This window comes from Symsagittifera roscoffensis, chromosome 10, assembly GCF_963678635.1.
Source record: "Symsagittifera roscoffensis chromosome 10, txSymRosc1.1, whole genome shotgun sequence".
NCBI classification, from domain to species: Eukaryota; Metazoa; Xenacoelomorpha; order Acoela; family Convolutidae; genus Symsagittifera; species Symsagittifera roscoffensis.
The window spans coordinates 6,026,559-6,045,829 of record NC_087071.1 but is presented as its reverse complement, the minus strand read 5'-3'; positions in this window follow the sequence as shown (position 1 = coordinate 6,045,829).

Below are 19,271 nucleotides of genomic sequence, written 5' to 3'. Positions count from 1 at the left end.
AACATTTTAACTGCTCTCAACTTGAATGAAAAGCTGATGGTGAACCAAAATGCCAAACACGCGGCGCAGTCAGCGTCTCTTAACGCTCAATAGAAACGAGAACCCGAAACCTAAAGACCCGCCCAACATCCCCTGCTTGGCAGGAAAGAATTAGTGCAAACCTTACGAGAAGTAAAAAACAAAAAAGAAAAAGTCTTAGCGACAAAAAAAAACCAAAACCAAAAACGAGAAAAAAAACAAAAGAAGGCTTCGACGCGTACGGAACGCCCAATAACTATTCAGATTCTCCAACATCAGAAAAGACGGAGGTGAAAATAAAACAATGGGAAAATTACCAAAATTGAAGAAAATTTTTCGAAAACCAACTACAGTGACAAAGGTCCCGCGTTTCTTGGTAGTGTGAACAACTTGATAAAAATAACCAAGTTGTCGCGAGAGAAAGTTAAACAATTCTTTCACACTGAAATATTGAATTGTCATCCGAAAAACGTCGCGACTCAATGTGATAGATTACGATATCGACGAAATCTGGTCATTAGATATGGCCTCTGTTGATAAACTTGCCAAGTTCAACAATGATGTTAAAAATCTTTTTGCTGCAGTTGACTGCATGCCCCACTATCTCATAGTGCAACCTTTGAAATCAAAACACGCTACTACAACAGCAGAAGCGTTTGAACTAATGATAACGATAAAACAACCAAAAAAGTATGGGTGAACAAGGGCACAGAGTTTGAAGGGTCCTTCGAAGCATTATGTAAAAAGAAAAGCATAAAAACGTATAGCACAGAGAGCAAGAAAAAGTCCGCATTCGCTAAGAGAAAAATCCATTCCTTGAAAAATCGTATTTATAAATACTTGGAGAATAAATGGACATACTCATATATTAGAAAATTGTAAAATTTTGTCAACGCAATTAATTCGAGAACAAATCGTGTCACAAATCTTGCATTAAAAAAATTCAAAAAAAAAATAGTCCTCGCCTGATTTATTGAGAGCAGAACAGTCATTGAAATTAGTTCGACGTCCAGAGCTTTATGTTTTTGTTTATGTTAGACTAGCCAAAGTAGACATGCCTTTTTGCAAGGGTTACAAGCAATCGTTCGTCGATGAAAAATTTGAAGTTTTTGAAATAACAACACGGAATCACCAACATGAGTTTGATTGATTCTAACAGAGAACCGGTTGATAAAAGCTTTTACCAGTCTTAACTATTTCGCGTTCTGGAGAAGGAGAAATCGTAAGTAATCATGACTGAGGGCACTAATGGGACAAGCCCTTTTCATTACCAGAACTTTGGGTTGAATGAGATCACTGTATACAGAAACGGCCTACCCATTGCCGGAACTCCCATCTCAACAACTTCGTAGTAATAACGTCGAACTACTTTTTATGGGAGAGCGTGCACGAACAGTTTATGTGCGTTCAGATAGAAAGTTTACCAAAAACACTCTTATGACCAAAGCTAGCCATAAATAGCCTTCAAATAATGGAAGTTATTAACCGTTGTAAGCATTTGAAATTTCGCTTTATGCTCTTCAGCGCCGAAAAAAGATAATACGTTCATGATTATGAATGCTTCAGTCTCGGATCAAACTGGAACCCACTGGTTGCTTTTTATTCAAGCTGGAGGGGTAAAACATGATGTGATTATCCCCTCGTGTACAAGAATATGCGATGTACAATTCACGGACAAAATCAACTACTGTTGAAAAAATCAAAACAATCAGCCGATTCAGTGTTATGCGGACATAATTGTTTTAAGGTTACTCATGTTGTAATTACAAATAAATTCCCAATAGGTTTCAAACGTAATGATCATAAATTGATACGATTTGCTAAAGATATTTTATTCTAAAATGTCTATTGAGCTTTTTGTAAAAATTATCAATTCTTTTTTTAAATCTACAACAGATTTTATTTTTCTACAAGTTTATGTGAACCGCGAAAAATTTCAGATCAAGTCTTTCACAAGATTACGGAATGGCAATTTGGTTTAGCGGGAATTAGCTAGGCCGTCGGTGCTCCTCTCTACGATCGCCGGAAACAGTTACGGAAAGTGCTGAGCCCCACCAAGAACAGCTTGAACTGTAAACGGACGATGAGGTGAGTGAACATAACTGTTCACTCAATTTCAAAATGAGTGAACATAAACTGTGACAATGAGGTTATAAATGTGGATAAGGTTCCAGCAGGACTAAGGGCTCCAGTTTTAATACGACATGCAACAACCAACAAAAAAATTACACAATCCGGCATTCTTTAACATTTTAACTGCTCTCAACTTGAATGAGAAGCTGATGGTGAACAAAAATGCCAAAAACGCGGCTCAGTCAGCGTCTCTTAACGCTCAATAGAAACGAGAACCCGAAACCTAAAGAAATCGCCCAACATCCCCTGCTTGGCAGGAAAGAATTAGTGCAAACCTTACGAGAAGTAAAAAACAAAAAAGAAAAAGTCTTAGCGAAAAAAAGAACCCAAAACCAAAAACGTGAAAAAAAAAAACAAAAGAAGGCTTCGACGCGTACGGAACGCCCAATAACTATTCAGATTCTCCAACCTCAGAAAAGACGGAGGTGAAAACAAAACAATGGGAAAATTACCAAAATTGAAGAAAATTTTTCGAAAACCAACTACAGTGACAAAGGTCCCGCGTTTCTTGGTAGTGTGAACAACTTGATAAAAATAACCAAGTTGTCGCGAGAGAAAGTTAAACAATTCTTTCACACTGAAATTTTGAATTGTCATCCGAAAAACGTCGCGACTCAATGTGATAGATTACGATATCGACGAAATCTGGTCAATAGATATGGCCTCTGTTGATAAACTTGCCAAGTTCAACAATGATGTTAAAAATCTTTTTGCTGCAGTTGACTGCATGCCCCGCTATCTCATAGTGCAACCTTTGAAATCAAAACACGCTACTACAACAGCAGAAGCGTTTGAACTAATGATAACGATAAAACAACCGAAAAAGTATGGGTGAACAAGGGCACAGAGTTTGAAGGGTCCTTCGAAGCATTATGTAAAAAGAAAAGCATAAAAACGTATAGCACAGAGAGCAAGAAAAAGTCCGCATTCGCTAAGAGAAATATCCATTCCTTGAAAAATCGTATTTATAAATACTTGGAGAATAAATGGACATACTCATACATTAGAAAATTGTAAAGTTTTGTCAACGCAATTAATTCGAGAACAAATCGTGTCACAAATCTTGCATCAAAAAATTTCAAAAAAAATGTTCCTCGCCTGATTTATTGAGAGCAGAACAGTCATTGAAATTAGTTCGACGTCCAGAGCTTTATGTTTTTGATTATTTTAGACTGGCCAAAGTAGACATACCTTTTTGCAAGGGTTACAAGCAATCGTTCGTCGATGAAATATTTGAAGTTTTTCAAATAACAACACGGAGCCACCAACATTAGTTTGATTGATTCTAACAGAGAACCGATTGATAAAAGCTTTTACCAGTCTTAACTATTTTGCGTTCTGGAGAAGGAGAAATCGTAAGTTATCATGACTGAGGGCACTTCCAGCCTTTTCACCCGAAACGTTTCTCTTATTTCACAATTACCCTTAGCGGTGTGACAATTAGGTTGTCTTGTAGCCGTTCTCTTAAAAATTTTGTTGTCATATTTGGAGTTGCAGCTAAGCACTACAAAATTCAAATTATCGAATCTAATCCCCATGTCAGAAAGATGACTGTGACTGACTATGTTCTCTCATCGATAGAAAAAAAAATTGTTGAAGAACCCGGATATTTGCAGTTACATCGAAGTAGTGCAAAAACCGTTTCTCGCAACTTCAAGAGTACAGAGATGGCGACAATAAGATGTTTTCGCAAAAGCACCTGTTCGAAGAATGATAGCAGCAATGAGCATAACTCGAAACGTTTTCGGGTACTAATGGGACAAGCCTTTTTCATTACCAGAACTTTGGGTTGAATGAGATCACTGTGTACAGAAACGGCCTACCCATTGCCGGAACTCCCATCTCAACAACTTCGTAGTAATAACGTCGAACTACTTTTTATGGGAGAGCGTGCACGAACAGTTTATGTGCGTTCAGATAGAAAGTTTACCAAAAACACTCTTATGACCAAAGCTAGCCATGGATAGCCTTCAAATAATGGAAGTTATTAACCGTTGTAAGCATTTGAAATTTCGCTTTATGCTCTTCAGCGCCGAAAAAAGATAATACGTTCATGATTATGAATGCTTCAGTCTCGGATCAAACTAAAAACCCACTGGTTGCTTTTTAATCAAGCTGGAGGGGTAAAACATGATGTGATTATCCCCTCGTGTACAAGAATATGCGATGCACAATTCACGGACAAAATCAATTACTGATGAAAAAATCAAAACAATCAGCCGATTCAGTGTTATGCGGACACTATTGTTTTAAGGTTACTCATGTTGTAATTACAAATAAATTCCCAATAGGTTTCAAACGTAATGATCATAAATTGATACGATTTGCTAAAGATATTTTAATCTAAAATATTTATTGAGGTTTTTATAAAAATTATAAATTCATTTTTTAAGTCAACAACAGATTTTCTTTTTCTACAAGTTTATGTGAACCGCGAAAAATTTCAGATCAAGTCCTTCACAAGATTACGGCATGGCCATTTGGTTTAGCGGGAATTAACTAAGCCGTCGTTGCTCCTCTCTACGCTCGTCGAAAACGCTTCTCGCTGGTGAAGAAACTTTTTTGTAATACAAGAAATCGAAAAAAAAACATTTTTTGAAACTTGGATTTCTTCTCCAAGAGAAATTTCACAACCACCATACACACCACCAATTTCGCAACCACCAAGTTTTTGAATCACTTTTCACACCACCATACACACTCAAAATTGTGTCGTTTACTCTAGAAAACTCAGCAATTTCACCATTCAAAAAATTTTCAAAGCGTTCAATTGTTACGTTAGTAATCATGTCAGTTTAAGCTTCAACCGATTTAGTCTGCGAGCCAAAGCAAACTTGAGATAACCGTCTGCGAAGTGGAACAACACTAACATCTAAATTATAGATAGATTTATAGTTCACAGCTTTTTTCAACTTTTCCAACAAAGGGCCAGACAGTTGATACTTGGAGCAACCCAAAATTAATTATTTGAATGTAGAGAAAAGGCAAGGGACGACGAAGGCTTTTGAAGCCATCTTGTTTACTAAATCGGTATGCTCTTTTGTGATATCAACCAGCACCTTATAATAGTTTTTTGTTTTCAAATGAATGATTGCAAAAACCCAATTTGTTCGAATGGGAGGATACCGCAAAATTTGTGTTTTAAGCAAAACCAGAGAAGTTGGGTCCATGATTCAGGATGAAAAATTTGTAATTTTTACGCAGTTGTTTGAAACAATCAAGGGATTGCTCATACATTGCTTTGACCATTGCTTTGTAGTTTCAAACAATAAACGAGTTAAAAATGTTACACAACCCGACGGTTATCATCGTTTTTATTTCGCTCTCCTTTTCTGAGCATTAAGATATAAGATTTTTTTCGCTTTTTTTAGAAGCTTTTCAGTCACTTCGCAGTTTTTTCCTCTTGCCAATCTTTTGATTTTTGTATTAAGGTCCGCCAAGGACTCGAGTTCACCAATTGACAAGTTTATTCCTTGTCAATACTTGAAAGTTCCATCTTCCTCTTCTTTGTACAGTTTTATAGTTATCTAAATACCGGTCTTTGCGAATGTTTTTCCACCAACTCTAACTAAAAATTATCTAATTAAAATTTCTAACTAAAAATTCGAAATAGTCAACACCCGTTTCAAGAGAGACGTACATTATAAATGGATAACAACCAACTGGTTTTTTTAGTGTGTAATGTTGAAGAGTGACTGATCACAGTATACGAGACAGACCATGCGTTCCCAGAGAAAAAAATAATGTGATAACTTTACGAGTGCCTTAAGCCATAATGCTAAAAAAATAATCACTAAGGAATAAAAAGCTGTAACAATAAACCACAATTTATATGGGTCTTTAGTTGCTTTTTGCCCCGGCTATACTCTAAAATTTTTCTAGGTTTTTTTATTGTGACGGTTAATTTAATGACTGCTTTGAATCAAGGTAGGAAACTTTAACAGCATGACAAAGAATGTCTGACAAAATATCCAAAAAAAAATTGAACTTGAGTGCTTTTGCATGTAGCCACTATAGCTATCGCGTGAATCTAAGAAATCGGGTTTTCACATGCATTCTTAACAAGACCTCAGGCGTCATGCTTAAAATAATAAATAAAAAATGTTAGCCTCGCCTAAAACAATATTAGTTTGACCTATTGAATCATGCCACCCCTTTTCTGATCTCATTCTCATTTATAAATTTTTCATATTTTTCATTTTCTTAATTTTCTTTCGGTAATTCAGACAATAAGTTTTAATAAAACTTAAAACACCTTCAAGTCCTTTACAATTAAAATCACTGCCTGATCGAGAAAGAACAATTATCAACCAAAGAAACACGGGAGAGTCGATTGCAGTCATCCACCTAAAAGTCCGTCCAAAGCAAATCCGTTCAAGGAACTGGCTCCCCGAAAAAAACGACTGTACTCAGAAGGAAGAATGGACTACAAAAAGTCAGATATACCGAACTACTTCGTTGATCATATCAATCTACTTCGACGGAATCGAAAAAGAATACACGAGAGTTGCACTGTTCGCGAGAGCTATCCGGCATTATAAAAGACTGAGATAAAGGACACAACCTCGCTCGAGCAGTCTCCGAGAAAAATTATCTTCTCGTATGCCTGCGAGTCAACCTCGTTGTATGAAAATCAGGAGGTTGTACCCGTGACTATGCTGAGCACAAATCGTTCTGCGATATTTCGACAGCAATGTCTCCCGAGTCGTTTGATAGGCGAACAGTTTCCAGAACAATCAATTTCCCATTCGGATGTTCGGGTTACATCGACACAGTACAGATGCAATAGATCTAGTGACCCTAGATCTCATTATAACTTAAACAAAAAAACCTTCTTTTGTTTCAATTTTTAGTCCAAAAGTTTTATATTTTCATTCTTGTTTGATTTGAATTTTAATTTGTTTAAAGATTACCGTGTGTAAAAAAGATGTCTCAGTTTTTATTTCGCCTAGTAGATCAATCAATTAAAGTTTGCTCTTTAAATTTTTCAGCAAAAAGTTAGGAAATTAATTGTTAGTTGTTGCTCGAGAAGAGAGAGAGAGAGAGAGAGAGAGAGAGAGTGAGAAAAATATAAATACACTTGCTCCTTACTGAACCCCATTTGGAATATCCTTTTGTGGACTTTGTTTTCTCTGCAAAAAAAAGATAAATGTGGACGGGTCCAACATTTTCATGTTGGTAGTCCAACCATTTTTAATTTGATTTTTTCAAACATTCTCAGCTCTCTTCCTCTCTCTCATAATACTTTGTGCCCAATTGAGTTAACCAGGTTTTATGCAAAGTAACAGAGAGTGTTTCAGGCAAAAACTCTGCTTAATATTATGTTTATATACATGTTTTGCGTGTATAACTGACCTTTTTTGGTAAAAAACGGAAAAAAAGAAAATTTATGTTTTTTTTTCCAAAAATTGAACATGACCCATAACCCTGCTCAGAAAATCATGGCAAAAGGATTGAGGGCATTTTTATTGGATTTGCAGACAAAAAGTTTTTTTCCCAATTTTTTTTACTTACACAAAAATCAGATTTTTTCAAAAAAAAATCACAATTTTCCAGCTTTTTTTCTCATTAAGCTTTGTGTTTCAGGGACATCCAAGAAGAACTGTATATTCAGCCCGGAATTTACTCTTGAAGACAGGCTGAAATTGGTGCTGCTCCAAGAAACGGGCTTTGTGACCGCATCAACCCTTCAGAGACAAATGGGCTCTAATCTTCAGTCTTCTTTATCATTTTTACCTTTTGAAATCAAGCAGGAACTAGCTTTCTCTATTCAAAAAAAGAACAATGTACAAACCCGCATGTCCAGAGCACAGAAAATCAGGAAGTCATACAATTACTTGCCATCTACTAACAACAAACCGTGTTAATTTTGTCCCTCAAAAAAACGTCAACTTCAAGTCTTGCGGCAAGAAAAGCCACCTCGCTAAGGTACGTTGACAAAAACAGTGAAGGTTCTGAGTCAACAGCAGAAGAGGACTGCAACTTTATAACATCGGATAGCGAATCTGAAATCAGCATGAAACACTCTGAAACAGGTCGAAGCCGTCCACATTGTCGATCACTGCCCGCAAAACAACACCTCCTTAACCGATCTCTGTAAAGAAGAATTTAACAATACAGCCACGGATAAAACCAACTGTCTTCAAATTATCTTCAGAGCCAACAACTCCTAGCTTAAGCCAACTATCGACACAGGCTGCCCTGCTCCCTTTATCAACAAAAAGACAGCCGATATTTTTTCCAAAATGAGAAGAACAGCAAAATTGATCCCAATCGCAGAATCGCCCATCAAAACACTTTATGTGGATTATATCCGGAAACCTATCCTCCCTCGTGGCACTTTTATATTAAAACTTTTTTTCGTTTGGTTGGTCAAAAAATATTGCAAAATTTATGGTAACGGAAAACCAAACAAGGTGCCTCTTGAGCTTAGAACTCCAACTTTTATAACCTTTGGTAGTACAAACAATTCAACTCCGACCTCAATTAGTATCTGATATATCAAACAATCTGGAATCCAACGAATCGAAAATCTGGAGACATACGCACCGACTCATATGCAGCAGAAGATGAGCGGTGAAATTACCAAACTGATGAAGAAAGGTCATATCGTTAAGCACAGTAAAAGGGCGAGCAATCATTTGTAGCACCAGTGGTAATCACAATCAAGAAAGATGGCACAGTGAACCTAGCCATGGATGCAAAGCCTATGAAGGCTTAGAATTTCAAGAATCAGTACCAAATGCCAAAATTCTTGGATCAATTAGACGTTGCGATCTGAATCATCAACTCAGAAAACCTGGCAAGTTCTGGTGCACATCTGTAGATCTCAAATACGCTTCTAGTCAACTTCAAGTAAGCGACCTCGTCAGTAGCACTTGCAATTTTAACATGGCTTGCTGTGAAGTTACAGAAACTTCTGGTTTTAAAACCGGAAATTAAGGCCCTAGTGACGTGCCGAAATAGTTTGAAAAGGCATTGGACAACACAATCTAGAAAAATAGCGGTGTTTTGAAATTCGTAGATGATGATTTAATTGTTTCGAAACTCGTTGTAAGAGCCTAATTCGACGGTCTATTCCGTCCTATCAAAACTCGATAAGAAAGTAAAACTGTCAAAATGTGAGTTTTCCGTACAAAAAATAACATCTCGGTTGCAATTCAGTATTGACGACGAAGGCTATAAGCCTTCTAAAGTGCAGGCGGTTATTGATCTGAAGAAATCAAAATTTTTAAATCAGCTATGGTCTTTAATGGGAGTTTTGAACCAGTTGCAGAAATTCCTCCCAAAACTACTGCAATCTACAAATCAATTCCGATCATATCTTATGTCCGAGAATAAATAAAAATTTACCTGGGGCTCTGACCAACAATCATCTCTTGAAGATGACACAATTGAATCTTACAACCGGGATTTCTAAAATGTACCACTATGACCCAAAAAAGGAAGTCACGATTCAAGTGTGACGCTAGCCATGGCAAATTAGGTGCCTCGCTCGAGCAGTAATTCAAAGATGGATACGTATATTGTTCGCCTCCAGACTCTTAAATGGGCAAGAAACCAAATATAGCACTAACAAGTAATTGTATGGTCGTGGAAACATTTCATCAATTACCTGTTAAGCAATCATTTCGAGGTCCTAAGCGAGCACGAAGCAGTCAATCGGCTCTTAAAACCAACCGTAGAAACAAGATTTATCAGTCGTGGGTCCGTAGATGGGCCGATAGACTTTTGCCATTCGATTATAGCCAAAATCATATTGCAGGCTCCAAACTTGGCATCGTGGACTACTAATCGAGAAATCTTTTTCAGAAGCTCGCCATGCATATTTTTACGACGCGACGAGTGTTTTGTCGTTAAATCTATTGAGAATTTCTTTGAGGCCTGAGATACGATAGTCAAATTATCATCATCCGAACGATCTGCGAAATCCAACAAAAATGCGATGTTGACGATCAAGTAAGTTATTTCGTCCTTCATCTTAAATCTTCCAGACTGGTCAAATTTGAATGAGTTTCAACCGCAATAGGGCGCAATAATCTCAGCCTTTTGTTTTAACCAATAATAGTCGAGTGTTAATTAATGTAAATATCCGCAAGTGGGCGTCGGAACTGTTGCCAGTAGATTTAGATTTTATTTGGAAACAATCAAATTACATTGTTTAATTAAGCATTCATCCACATGAGGGCGTCAAAGTCTCAATGTTTAGTGACAACAAATCAGATTTTAGCAACATTTGGTCAGCATCTCAACTAGAGGTGTCGAAATATGCACCGCAGGGTTCGACCAATCAAAAAGATTTATGTAAAATCGGGATTATAATTAGTCATCTACGATTTCACTCGTCACTACTTCCTACCGCGATTTTTCACCTATTATATACAATCTCAGTTCCAATCCTCCTTGTCAATTTTATAAAAACTTAAGTGGGCTAAAACCCAATCTTGTACTTGCTCATATCTCCTTTTTCAGATGTAATGTCTACTAGAAGAACAAGTTTGACCTCCCAGAGTGACGAAAGATTTGAGCGCTTACTAGAAGAAGTTGCCCCTCTTTCCGATCTAGCTCTCGGTCAGTCGAGACCTCAGGTGTGGATATTATTAACAAGATGCCCAAAAAGATTGTCAATGAAGACAAAACTTGTCTTTTTAAGCCAGAAGTATGCAACAGCTTTAGCCACAATACTTTTGGCGAGATAAGCTAAAAGTCACCAAGCATTGAAGATTCGCCGAAAAATAAGTGTGTATTATCGAAAGACAGGATATCAAAGACGGGCGTGAAGGAAATTCTCGACCCAAATTGCCTAGCTGAACTCACCTAAGAAGATCCTACGTTAAAACTGACGTGAGACAAGCAGTGGATGCGAAAGGTTACGGAGGATTTTGCAAAATCGATCCCTGCATCAAAACTTTCCTAAACTCTATTGCGGTCCTCGACGAATGTAGTACTGGCTAGACTTCACAGAGCACGCCCTGGCCTAGAGGCCATGATCGACCCGGCCCAAAAAGGGGGTGGCCAAGTATACACAGGGACATTATTAGCACCTGCAAACATTGTATCCAATGAAACCACTTGTGTAAGAACTTAAAACCTTCTATTGTATTTAAATCATCAAAACCTCTACCTGCTCTAATCTCAGCTTTTTTAGATGTACAGTTGCATTACGTCGCCCCTTATCAGACGGAAAAGCAATCGACCGCTTTCCAAAATTTCCTACAATTATGTGGACTTTACAGGCGCACAACAAAATCATCAAAATCTCTCAAGTCATATCGTGAACTTTTCCACCCCAAAAACTGGAGATGATCAAGATTTGGGTTTTAAGAACAAAATAGTATCAATAATTTGCAACGAAAATGGCATCAAACATATTTTTTGACAGGAAGCTGACCACAGAGTTTGGGGTTTGGTAGAAAGATCCATTCAGGCCCTCTTTCCGGAGGATAACCCACCTGATACTCATGACTAAATATTGATGACATCAGTTTGAATAAGAATGCGACATATCGGTAGAAAACCGAACAATTCCTGGTATTTAACTGTAGATTGCCTTTAAACTACAGCGGATTTAGGTAGGGAACATTTGCTCCTAGAAGCCTTTACCGCAGAGAAGGAACGCTGCGAACAGTGCGATAGCAATCCAAGAATAAAACTCGTGCACAAGGAGAAGAATAGGAGAGACGTGAGCCCGAGTTCGAAATAGAATTATGATCAATAGTCCATATATCACAATCTATGGCGCTAGATTCTTCCGCTTAATCCGCCAGCGAATGGATGGTCAAGGAAAAGTCTTTTTCCAAAGACGAGGGAGCCTTAGTTCTGAAGGCTCTATCGTTTAGGAATGTGTTCCTAGCCGTCCGCATCTTTCAGGATTAATTTGACTGCTGAGACCCTTCACTTCCGGCCGTCTTCAACCAAGGCCTACTGTGAAATAGACAAGTAAATTAGAGGATTTTTTTTCATCGGAACCCAATCGGCGCAAATTTTTTGGCTAAATTTGGGATCGCAAATCTCGAAAATCAGTAATCGAAAGATTTTCGGACAAAAATATCTAAAGTACTAAAAACAATTTATCACATCTAAAGGAAAAGTTTTTCGGAAGAACCGTATTTCTATCATTTTAACTCAGTTAATAGTTCTAGAGCTTTAACAAAATAGTTTTCCGCCACACTTGCCTTCGAAACGGAATTTGGTAGCAAACTCCAGATCTTCGCTTCCAAATTGTTCCAGACCGGCCCCCCATCATCTCCAGTCGACCAGCACCGAATTCTTTCGACGCTCCATGTCTCGCCACGGACAAAGCAGCGTATTTGGTGGACTTGGCGGCGACATCGTCAAGCTCAGGTTGGGTGATTCCACCTCGGTTGTAGCAATCTCTCCGGTCCAGAAGAATGTGGTAATGTCTCCTCCTAAAAACAAAAAGTCGCCCAAACCCTCAGAAATAAGAATTCAGGCGATCTCATCCCAAATCTTTTCGAAGACGAACTCCCATCAAGTTCTGTTCCAAAATTTCAGATTGACCTATTTTGGTGAAAAATGTAACATTCGCCCAAATACTACACAGCGACGGAGCGTAGAAAAATTACCTATTAACGACTGGCAGGCGTCAGTTTACTTAATCCTACTCGTTTTTCACCGTCTCGACCTTGCCAGTTGATTTTCTGGTCTGTTTAGGGCTAAGTAAAAAGTTACTAATTTTAGGCCATCAGTCAAACGACTTTTGATCAGCTTTCGTTTACATGCGAATACTACCACATAGCTGAGTCTCGGATCCTCAGACTACGTGATTGCTATTAAAAACACGGCTCGAATACCCTATTTTAATATGTTTTTGGTGACAGTTCTATATTAAATCCATTGGAGATGGATTGACCCTTTCCTCTTCCTAGCTACTCATATTCTAAAATATCAACCAATACCGGTGTCAATTCAAAGTTCTATGGCATCAGAGTAGCTAAAAAGTTAAGTTACTACAGTTTTTCACCATATAACAGTCTCTGGGGGACCAAGCCTCCGCTTCCGTGTTCTCCTCGAGATAACGTTGTTATCACTCCCAATTCGTGGCACGGGAGGGTGCTGCTTTCCACCACTTCCCCACCGAAGCCTCCTTTCCCACTAACTTCTTCCACTAAGGGTCTTATCGTGCGTGATTGTCACAATAAGAGGCTTTGTTTTTCTATCGTTCTCGCGAGACTGTTTTTCACTAGATTTGCTCTTTTTCTGTTTTTCTCAGCTTTTTTGGTCAGAAATATCCACTTGACGATCAAAACTTTGAAAACAGAAAATTTCAAAATATTTCGACCCCTCCTTTCAAGCACTTTTTTGCTGTTAAGGCCTTTTCTCTGGTTCGTGCTTCGTTGGAATGTTGCGCTGTGCGAATCTGGCAGAGTGGCACATACTCCCCGGACAGTTCCCATCAATGTCCCTAACCGGGTTATCGCCAAGTAGTGTTCCAGTTCTCTATAATCAATCTTACAAATCGCATAAGAAAAAGAAATTTATCTACTACACCAAACTCACTAAGTTTCACAAATGGCATCATACTACATCTTACTGCCTTCCAACGTTTTCACAAAATCTGCCCATGAGGAGTGTCCTAGATAAAAATTTCGTTTCTGACTACTTACGTCATCTTTGCCATAAAACTTCTTTTCGCTCTTGCTGATCAAAAGTTGGGACGTGGCACGGCCACGCACCCGTTAAAATTAACTTAATGTCACTCACCAAGTATAATTAGTTATCTATGCAGTCCTTTTCGATATTAAAACTAAGAAATTCTGAGGCTAGGAAAGTTATTGAGTCACTCACCCTCTTCGAGCGAGTTTACCCAAACTTACCAGGTCGCCACACAGTGAACACGTGTCTTACACAGGTCAAAAACATCAGTCGTGTTTAAATAGGTGAATATACTCACCTATGTTCTATATATATACATAAGTAGCACAACTAAATTTTTCTTTCAACAATTTCAACAGTTGCAACAATTTTCCAAGTTTGGTCTGACGAAACTAAATCAAAACAGAAAATTAACAGTTTCAATAATCAGACTTGGTTGATTAGTGCAAGTTTTAACACACAAAGACAATCAAGTTTTCTCCTTCTCTCCCACTCTTGTTTACGTCTTCACTTTCCTCCTGTTTCCATCATCCTTGTTTCATTGCTTCTTCATCCTGCTCTTCAGTTTCACTGTCCTCTAGAACTTTTTCCAAGTTGTCCATAGAGTTGCGGGCTGTCCCCCAACTCTCCTGTTTCAACAGCCTCGGTTTGCAACAAGGTAGCAAGTCCACATTCACCTTTTGCTCCCGGTTCCTATTAAAGCTGTTGTGAAGACACAGGCTCACATTCCGCTCTAGGTCCGCTCGTAAGACCTCTCTCTTTTCATTTTCAGTTACCCAAGGTGCTCTAGCTACTCGCTTCACCGCAGTAGTAACAGCGTTTCGGTGCGTTAAGAACGCTCTTTTATAGGCTCCCGGTCCTATATCAAGCTGGAAAGATTGATAGGCTTCCGTGTTCCTAGACATATGACGTTTCGCGAGCTCATACATCCATGACGTCATCACAGCATGGAACCAAGGCATCAATCTTTGCCTTGACCATATTCTTTCAATGGCTTTGGGTAATCTCAGAATCTTGCAGGTGGTTCTGAAAAGATCTAAGCTGCGGTTCATTTTTACGTTGCTTAGCTGCTCAGGAGTCGGCACGGCCGTCTCCTGCTCACTTGTGCCCGCGTTGGCTTCTAACCACCTCACCGCCAGCATGGCACTCACCACCACGATCGACACTCGTTGATTTTGATCGGGCAACCCCGTGGAGTACAACTCCTCCACGTCCCACACTAACACTAGATTCCCGCGTTTGGGGTACCACAACGTCTGCGCCAGGCAGTGGCAAGGATACTCCCCATGGGTCATTACTATGTTCCTTCGGGTCCGATACCCTGAGGCTCCCAGCAACGGTTCCACTTCCATTCAATGCACCTCGTCCTTTTCTTCTATGGTGGGGAATTCAGTGGGTAACGCTCCACTCGCCTTCTGCTTCTGGAATACACTCATATTACCCTCGTTCAATCTCATGAACTCTTCACCCATTACGTCTTGCAGCTCGCCTTCAGATCTCTTCGGGACGGCCCGAATGATCTTTGCCAATAAATCATATGACATTTCCGACATTCTGGCCAACCTCACGCACTTTGGCACAGAGAAGAGTTGGTCGACCAACACCTGCTGTGTCCTCGCATCCATCACCATCATGTGCGTAGGGTATCTACTATTGCAATATGGTGCAGAGCTCGAACCCACTAGATATTTCGAGCCAGTAGGTCTATGATAGGCCTCACTATCTTTCAAGTTCATTTCATTTTCCAGAGCTTCTCGCCAGCCTCCGATCTTCTGCTCTGTCTGTAGTGCTCCAGGGAATACTTCCACGCTGAGGGACGTCACTAGCTCATGGGCACGTTCTAGGCGTTCCAGTGCTTCTATCGAGCTCGTCATGCTGCAAAATCCCAAGGCAGTGATCAAGTTTACCTCCGTTACTACATGACAGTCCGCGATCAACTCCATTCCACTCTTATCTGACATGCTCAACCTCCCATACAGTTATGCCAATTGGCGATGCTGCTCGCTCAACGTGATCAAGCAATGTTCCGAGTTGCATATATGTCCGTTCATTCCACTATTGTGAGCTAGACAGGTGTCCTGTCTCAGCCAGTCACTCGATGCACTTCCCTCGGATGGTTCCATGGATGGGTTGTTTTTCTGCTTCGTTACTTTTATGGCCAGCAGATGGTGTATCATAGCCAGATCGTGCAAACTCGCGTCATCATCCAAGTCCAACGTAATATCCGCCGTCATATCCCAGATTAAACCGACGTTTGGATGTGGACACCAAGAAGGCTTCATGAGTTCCCACATGGTTACTAAGCTGGTTTTCAAGGGACCGTCCCAAGAACCACAATCAAAACTCACTTACCCCTTCAGCTCGGGAACCGAGAGTTTGACCACTCATTCCTCCAAGACAATACCCAACTTGGGTTGTTCCACCATCAACATGCCAGCTTCTTTGACTCGCTCTACCCAGAAATCGAGTACTATAACTTGTTCATAGTCGAAGTACGCCTTACTGGCTTCCTCATTCACGAAGGGATTATACGCCATTCCCGGTATGCAAGGCACATATTGGAACGACTTCAACTTTCCCAATGTCGTATAGTCTCTCTGTCCCCTGACCGCTTCAAACAATTCCCGGCTCACTTTCAACTCGTTGTTGGAATATCTTATCACTTCTTCCAACCGTCGGTAGCTCTCCATATCGTTCAACTCCTTGTTTGGTATGGCCAGCGGCATGTCCTGAAACAGCTCCAGGAGTGCCCTCAGGAAGTTTCGTTCACCATCAACTCCCCCTTGCCGAATGGTTTTTATGCATTCTCCCAATACAGGAGTGGGGATACGATCCACCACGAACCTTACGAAGCAAAGGGCATCATTACGCTTAGCCCAGGCTATCGCAGAATCGTCTCTAGAAATCAACATTTGCAGGGCTTCCATCAATTCCAGTTCCTGTTTCTTTGATTTCGAGTCGTTGTTGGCTTCATACTCCGCCTTCATAATTCCCATCAAACTCCAGGCCAATCGTACCTGCAATTCAGTCCTGGTACATGGATAAGCTAGGTATGCTGCCACCGTCGCCGGCGCATGCATCGTCTCGTCAAAGTATCTTTGGAGGGCCACCCTCCAAGAGATCTCTAGCATTCTTTCCAGGCCAATTTTGTTTGCTTCCGAGGACATCACCGTGCCGTATTCTTTCCGGTTCAAGTTGGAGTTCTCCGTGAGCCCCCTCAGATACTCCTGCATGACTTGCTTCTCATTCCAAGCCATCAGGTGCCCTCTCGCGGAATTCCTTGCCTTCAGCATTTCCACATAACCCCTTGCCGGATCTCCCATGTGGACTGAGTCTGGTACCGTGATTCGACTGTACTCGACCACGTCGAGTTGTCCCTCCAGCCTCATTCGGGCCATGTTGGTTCGCGAGGGCTTGTAATCATCAAGTCCTCCAGATCCACACTGACTGATGACCTCCATTTCCAGCTTGGTATCCGCCAGAGTCCGTGCAATTTTCTTTGACCTCGTGGCCGTTGTGGTCAATCCTGCCAATAACCTAGGGGGTATCAGGTTCTCTTTTTCTCCCCCGGCAAGCATCGCACCATCTCCTTGCCCACTTTTACTTGAATGAGCTACTCCTGCCAAGGAGGCCACCACTGTACTAGCTTTTGACCTCACCACTTTCTGGTTCACGGCTCTGCTTCCTGTCTTTCCCTTTAACCGCTTCAGCCCTTTTTTAACTCGTCTGACGGGTAACTTCCTCGTGATCTGCTGATCATCGGCACTGTCCGCTGTAACTGACTCGGTCAGAACATCAGACTCTATAGAGTTCAATACTTTCTCCAGAACGGCGCGCATGATGGGTTGGTTTAGTCCCACCTTCATTATGGACTGCGTCCCGTATCTGCGTATCGCGTCCCATGTCCTCTCCATGAAGAACACTCGGTTCCAGGTTACTCCCGTCTCACGTTCAAGTTCACTCTGGTATCTTTCCCACTCTTCTTCCGGTAGCGTGCTCAGGAAGGATACCCTCAAACTCTCCTCAATCTTCCGCCTCCTTGGTGACTCATGGAGCAGTTTCTGTAGCTCCCTCCTCCGGTAGTCCATTGCCAGGCTTATTGCTTCCACTGGGGATAAGCTGACCGGCGCCTCCTTTGTAGGGGACATGAAAGACGATGGTGTCATCAGCAAAATATTCCCATCGACTTCCCCGTCGTCGTCTTCACTAAACTGGTATTCCAGCAAGTCTCTCTTTAATGCTCCTAGATCCATTTCACTCGATTTCTCTCCCTTTCCCTCCATCTGATCCAACTGCTCGTCATCGTTCGTGTCTGGTTTTGGCTTAGGTCCCGAAGGGCCTTGTCGCACATCCCTGCCCGAGTCCGGCCGTGCCGGTACGGTCAGATCCCCTGCATGGTAGAAAAACTCATCGTTCACTAGGAATTCTACCAACTCCTCGCCATGAGGCGCCAGATCATCCACCGTTATGTAAGTGCCTCCTCTGCACTCCTTTGCGACCTCCAGGATTACTACCTTCACCTCCCCTGACAACTTCAATCTCGATAGGTCATCTGCAGGTGCATACACTTAAATACACACCCCAGTCGAGACCTCTGGCTTCCTGGAAGGTGATGCTTTGATCTTCTTCCTGCTCCAAATATCAGGAAATGTGAAGTCAAACGTGTGCATGGCCGCAACGTTCCAACTGATGAAGCGCAGCTCCATCCTTTCACTGCACTTCAGCATTCTCTTCTCCGCATCACGAACCGCTCCGATGCGAGGGGCAATTACGGGAGATGTGACTCCCAACAACATCCTCCTTATCGGTGGGTATCGAGGGCATTGCTCCGGCAGCGGCCTGGACCCGGGAAGCCACGCTTGCTGGTTCTCTTTCACGTGTGCGTAGGCCTCTGGCAAAAGTGGGACCCTCATCGCCTCTCCTGAATCGTTTACCACTGGTCGCAGATTCCAAAGCTTCGGGTTGAACTGGACAAGAGAAAAGTCCTCGCGAACCATTCGGCACTTAAAGTTGTTGTTGAAGTCCATCAACACCCAACCCGGCTCCGCTATTTTTCCAAATAGCCTGTAGACGCTGGCTAGCCCTCTTAGCTCCTTCTGTTCCACCCAATTCAGCACGGAGCAATCCACTACCGAAACTAGGTTGACATACAACACCGAGTTCCTGTATGCCTTCACTTGCACATCGGGGAACGCAAATGACATCACGGGTCCATACACCACCGTGACGAACTCCCGTAGTCCATGAATCAGAGCCAGCGGATCGATCCGCATCATGACAGCCAGATCTGTCAGCAAAGGCATGCCACAGTACTGTTTCACTCACCCGCATCCGTCGCCACCTTATCCTCTCCTGTGCCGCTCCTGTTCTGTTGCAGGAGATATTGGAGCAGGAGGATCCTCCAGTCCTTCAACTTTTTGAGTGAGACGGTTTCCAACGGCGCGTTGAATTCACTACTCGTTCCTTGAAGCTGTTCTGGGTATCGCAACATTACGAGCAGATCT